Source organism: Limulus polyphemus, unplaced genomic scaffold (assembly GCF_000517525.1).
Source record: "Limulus polyphemus unplaced genomic scaffold, Limulus_polyphemus-2.1.2 Scaffold3171, whole genome shotgun sequence".
Lineage (NCBI taxonomy): Eukaryota > Metazoa > Arthropoda > Merostomata > Xiphosura > Limulidae > Limulus > Limulus polyphemus.
In genome coordinates this window covers 55098-61427 of record NW_013668781.1, presented here as the reverse complement: position 1 = coordinate 61427, position 6330 = coordinate 55098, and the positions used below count along the sequence as shown (strand labels likewise).

General features: G+C 31.3%; 1 protein-coding gene across 3 annotated transcripts in view; it reads right to left on the bottom strand.

The window, feature by feature from the left end:
* Nucleotides 1-5946, bottom strand: part of LOC106468808 (phosphatase and actin regulator 2-like) — a 77325-nt gene extending 71379 nt beyond the window's left edge. Inside the window, exons 1-2 of one of the 3 annotated variants that reach the window (XM_022397163.1) lie at nucleotides 5185-5264; nucleotides 3772-3908 (exon numbers count right to left, since the gene is read on the bottom strand). The gene's annotated coding sequence lies outside the window, so the exon portion shown is untranslated. Of the gene's footprint in view, nucleotides 1-3771; nucleotides 3909-5184; nucleotides 5282-5736 lie in introns of those variants that run through there. The other 2 variants (XM_013929249.2, XM_013929247.2) reach the window with 2 other exon arrangements.
* Between the last annotated feature and the right edge of the window lie 384 nt (nucleotides 5947-6330).

Below are 6330 nucleotides of genomic sequence, written 5' to 3'. Positions count from 1 at the left end.
TGCACAGTAGTTACCCAACGGGACGAAACTAGATACTGAACCCGTACGTGGGGACGAAGAACATACTAATAGCCATCACTTTACTGTCATGTGAAATAGCTCAGTGTGAACCTGAATATCAGGGGAAGGGGGAAAAACTAAATAAGGTGGGGGAGGCAGAATCATGTAATAGGGAAGGATAAGAAATAGAAATAAGAAATAGGAGCAATAGACAAAACATCACATACCTGGGTAATAAAATCAGAGAAAGTCCACAAGGAATGGTTTGGGAAGGCATGGCGAACTCTATGGGGAACAAATGATGAAAATCTTCTTCAGCCTGGCCAGGCTTGAAAGGGAGAGGGGCAACAGCAAGAGACAAAGGTTGTCCCATATAATGCTCAATCTCCCTGCAAATAAAGGCTGATAAATCCCCCGATGAGTAACCCACACCTGTGGCCTGGAGTCTGGTATCAGACAAATGAGATGTACCCGAAGTGGTAACATGAATTTCAGAATTCATGCTTGATACCAAAACAAGCAAAGATTTTTTGTGTCAAAACATGGATAAATCAAATGCTTTCAAAAATAAAATTAAAAACTTCTTGAAATAAAGTAAATTAAATTACATTAAACCACTTCGAGAAGTAAAGAACAAAAGAAAGACATCTGAACTCAAGCACTGCCAAATGAGAAGTGATGGTTTGGTAGTAGCGTATAGAGAGAGTCACATGCATCACGTGATACTAGTGCTCTCCTATTGATGGAGAGATGATGCATGATGATTTGCATGAGAGACATGTTGGAATCTTTGGTGTGGAAGGCTTGTGTCATGTATTATAAAAAAAGTTTGCATATAGAGGGTAGCACAAAACCAGAAAAGCTAATCTTTGATTCCAATAGAGCAGTGCAAAAGTCTTATGGCATGTATTATAAAAATATATTAATTATCCCCATAACATTGACTTTTTTCCTGTTGTATTTTTTACCCTTATTACCTAGATTCACACACACACACACACACACATCTAGGTAATAAGAATAAGGGTAAAAAATACAACAGGAAAAAGGACAAATAAAATTACACAAACAGGTAAAAAAGTATCTTGGGAAAACAGTATCAATAACAGCTAAGCCTATTGTTGAAACCATGTAAACCAAATTAATAATTAAACTGTTATTAATACAGTTTTCTAACACTTATTGTTCAACACTTGCTATTAAACCCTACTGTTCTGTTTATCCTTTCTTATAATTTGTTTGCTTTGTACATGTATAAATATAAAAGATGCTTATTTCAGAATTTGTCATTTTACACCATTCCAAAAATATAGGGCTAATTTATTTTTATATTTTTTACCTCTTTGTGTAATTTCTTTGTTTTTCACTTCAGTCTTGTTTCAAATTGACTTCTTTTTAATGTCTTTTTTACCCTTGTTTTTATTACCACCACTGATATATATATATTATATATAAAAGTATTTGACAACCAAATTGTTTTGAAAATGACAAAATTTGTATAAATACTACTACATATGAAAAAAAAATACATTTATAGAAACTCAAGAGCCTAAGATATTAAGTTAACAATGTAAATAACAGCCACTTTCATAGTAGGCTATTTGTGATTTTAATAACTACAATGTTTCAACCCATAGTATCAAGTCATCATCAGGCAAGAGCAAGGGTGAAATTCTGCTGGTACTGAGTACTGGAACTTATTTTTTAAGGCGGGACTAGTACCGGGACTTATATGAGCTGCTTTGTCATTTTTTATGTTTACACTGATTTTTTTTTCTTTTTTAAAAATAGGTCCACTTTCACCCAGCTGAGCAACTCTACTTTTTTTTTTTGAGAATTTCACCCCCAGGTAAGAGTTACATTCAAAATGTAATTCTTACCTGACAACGACTAGATAGTGCGAGTCAAAATGTTGTAATTATTAAAGTCAGAACATGCCTACTGTAAAAGTTGTTGTTATTGTATTTTTGAATTAATAATTCAGTTCAGTAAGTTCCTCACTAAACACTAATGTAAAGATAAAACCTGACATTTTTAGAAAAGTATCTAAACTTTAGAGGTCATGATCATAATAATCTATAAATTTTCCGAAACTGGAGAACATCTATATATGTAAGGCACAAAAATCAGTCTGTCTGTCCGTTACCTAACTACTCTTAGGTAGTTGGGCCTGTCTCATATAAAAGTCAACCACATTAGAGAAATCTGAAAATGAGTATCTGTAATAAAATTTTCAAATTCAAATGTTAGTTGAAACATTTAACATTTGAACACATATTCTTCAAAGTATAAAATATCACATGAAAATTTTGTTGACTTCATGTAAAAATGTATGTTATACCCTCTCACAATTTTAACAGTTTCTTTACATAATATCAGGCACTTTAGTATTTATTCACTCTTAGTAATATAATTTTACTTCACTTTAATATATTATACTACTATATCACACTCAGTTATAAGTGTTTTTTATCTAACATAATTAATAAAAGCTTCAAACAGTATTTGACTCATACATATATCATTATTATAAACATAACTTGCCCAAAAAAAAAAAAGAGAGAGAGAGAAGTTTTGAACAGTTAATTAAACTATGCAGTATATATGTCTGCTATACTACAGAAAATGGTGAGTGGTAATTACATCAATGGACCATTTGGTCCTTCAAGTCTATCTCTGCAAAAAAAACATAATAAAGTGATCATTAAGTCCACATGAACATACAAGAAGAATAGCTTCCAAAAGTCAGTTTCATACTTCTTTTGTACATTATTTACATAAATGGTTGTAACTGCAATTTAGTTAAATAATTCAATCGAGACATTAACACTTCACAGTAATTTACTGTTATTATCATTATGGAAAACAACACTCTTTATTAATAAAAATAAGTTACTTTATAATAATAATAATAATACCCATAATAAAATTTATCAGTACTTCACACTAAATTAAGCCTAGATTCTGTTTATACATGGAAAAAACTATCTCATATAAAAGTAAACCACATTTGAGAAATCTGAAAATGAGTATCTGTAATAAAAATTTCAAATTCAAAATACTAATTAAAACACACTTCTGATTTTGAAAATATCAAATTTCTATTTCCTTGCTAAACATTATATTATATCAATTACATTTTACAGCTCATTAGATAAATTAATCTTTTTTTTTCAACATTATAAAATTTTGTGAAGATAAAATCTTAAAGCTTACTTTTTGGTACAGTAGTAAAAGTGCAAAAAAATATACATCCAATCTTAACTTTTCATTGCATATCTAAATAAAACTTTACTTTTGCTTATTAGTAATGATACTGAAAGGAGCATAATTAGTATATTAGTAAAGTATGTCGATGGCAGTAAACTCTTGGGTATTTCTACCTGTATTGAGGATGTTGAGATAATACAGAATGACTTGCATCAATTGGTAAATTTAACAAAGATCTGGATAATAACCTTTAATCATAGTAAAATATTGAACTTCGGTTATAATAATTAGGACCACATCTTTAACACAGAATGAAACATGACTGAATAAAAGTATCTTAGCATAATGAAAAATAAGTCATTCAAGTCATTGAGGCAGTGCTCTTTTGCTAGTAGTAAAGACAATAGACTTTTAGAGTGTATTTATAGACATCCTGACTATATGTCAAGAGGTAATTTATCTCTCCATAAAAGTCACTAGTTATGCCTCAACTGTACAATTTTGGTCTCCTTGTCTAAGAAAGGATATTGACTTATTGGAAATGGTTCAAAGGACAGCTACCAAGACAATTCCAGGAATGGCTGGTGAAGATCTCATATTTTCTCTTAAGAAAAAGGGTAAGAGGTGTTCTTATTGAAGTTGACAAGATTATCCAGGAATTGACAAGATTAAAGCCTCTGATTTCTTTGTGCAGTATTCTGAAGATAGACAAGATGAGAGGACACAAGTTTTAGATTTGGAAAAGATAGGCAATTGATTTTAATTTTCTAACAGGGTGATTAGCTTACAGAATGAGTTGCCATCAGTAACAATGGAAATAGGTACTTTACAAAAGTTTAAGAGGATAATCTGTGATTTCCTGAAAAAATAAAATATGAGTTTAGGTTCTTGCTTCTCTCAAACATGGGTGTGCATGTACAACCTTGAAAAATCAAATGTTCCTTTGTTATATTAAATATGTATGTATTCTCCAACCACTTCACTAATAAAAAAATTTGCCATCTTAATTTCTTATCACTACAATGACAATTAAGTTTCAATGTAAAAGTTAAATAAGCCTTAGTAACAGTAAAGCTTTGGAATTTAAATTGTTCCTGACAAAACAATTATAACATTAGGTTAATCAATGTACAAGAAATATTGAGTTCAAAGAAATGCACTCTATAAAATGCTGATTAGATCTCATTTGGAATATTGTGTTTCGGTTTCTGCACTTTTTTGAAAATGGATGTTTAGTTGTTGGAGAGGGTTAAAGGAAGAGTTACCAGGATAATTCCAGATCTGGTGAAGTTCTCATATGGGGACAGACTTATACTTCTTAAAATGTTTTCACTGGAGAGAAAAAGAACTTGTAAGTGGGCATGATGGAGGTCTTTGATTTGGAATCAAAATGACATTTTCATAAAGATCTCTATGCACAATAAGACTAGAAGAGACAATTTTAAGATATGAAAGGCTTGAACAACTTCAGTTGAGACAGTGTTAATAATAGGAAGGTTAGCTTGTGGAACTGTTTGGCTTCACCTCGTTATATTACTGTTGTAGCTTCTACCACATATGAAGTCCATATTGTGTTAAAACCTGCAACACTGAGAGTTTATGAGTAGACTAGTCAAGTATTTTAATTCTATAAATTATAGGCAGCCTCAAGCTCAGAGTGAATTATGGAATGTTATTTTTAAACATTTAGAACAATGTTAGTAGTTTTAAATTATAAATTATTATCTTTTTTAAAAATTTGAAAATACTAAAACTTTTCTTAATGTTTTTTATATTGTTAGCATATTACTGCCAATGCCACTGTGTCAGTATGACTGATTATTACTGTATTAGTTATACGTGTAAATAATAGTAATACTAAATTATAATTTATAGTGAATATTAAGTTTGTTAGTTACTGACATGTTTTGCTGTATATTTTACATAAATGAAACGTCGTTTGTATCAAATCTGTACAAAAACTAATAATCTTACAATTTCCAGACGCTGATTCTGCTATCGCTAATAGATCAGAGTTATATTTTCTTCAGTAATTAAAAAGTAGGCTACATATAATCATAGATACGGTTCCGAAACGAACGCATATGCTCCTCCTAGCAACAAGAGATTTCATAATTTTACAAACAGGGGATAGTTAATAGAAGATGAAAAAAGTTAAAAACAATAATAATCAAAACTTTAACATAATTATCATGAAAGTGTTATTTACTGTGTACAGTTGGCGTCTCTAAAATGCTTACATCATAAGCATTAGTCTAAAGCTTCCAAAACATAGCTCAGACATTTATTTGGCTAAGTGGGTGATTAGTATATTGTATGAGTTGCAAACAACACTGAGTTGTAGAAGTAGAGGCTGACGATTTCCTGAAAAATATAGGTTAGGTTTAGTTTACTTTTTCTTTCATTCTTTTTTTTTTTTTTTGAAGGACCAGAGCCTTTGTTGTCTGTGTGCTAATGCTACATCCTAGCTTTTTATAACATATTATTGCAAACTACATTTTCAATGTTATATTATAATTTACTTACTTGACAGAGGGAGATGCTAATCACGATGATATAAAAACTTCATAAAAGTAGCCCTAGAATACACAGAGAGTTCATGATCATAATAATCTAGAAATTGTCCGAAATTGGAGAACATCTATATATGTAAGGCACAAAAATCAGTCTGTCTGTCCGTTACTTAACTACTCTTAGGTAATTGGGCCAATCTCAACCAAAATTTGTGGGATGATAGTTTGGAACAAGGGGCATGTTAATATGGTTTCGCACTCCCTCATTGCTGTTATTCAGCATTTATTATCTTTGATTTAACTTAACGTTAACTACATTCATAGATGACGCCACGTCCTTACACCAAAATAACAACACAAATAAAATTTATACAGTACAACATACACACAGTGTGTGGGAGGGCACACAAACGTTTTATATATCTAAGAGAATGCACTATCACTTTCTATGGAAGAGCCCCCACTGGCACAGTGGGATGTCTGCGGACTTATACCGCTAGAAACCGGGTTTCGATACCCGTGGTGGGCAGAGCACAGATAGCCCTTTGTGTAGCTGTGTGCTTAATGATAAACATCAACATCAAATTCTGTGGAAGAATGCAATGAA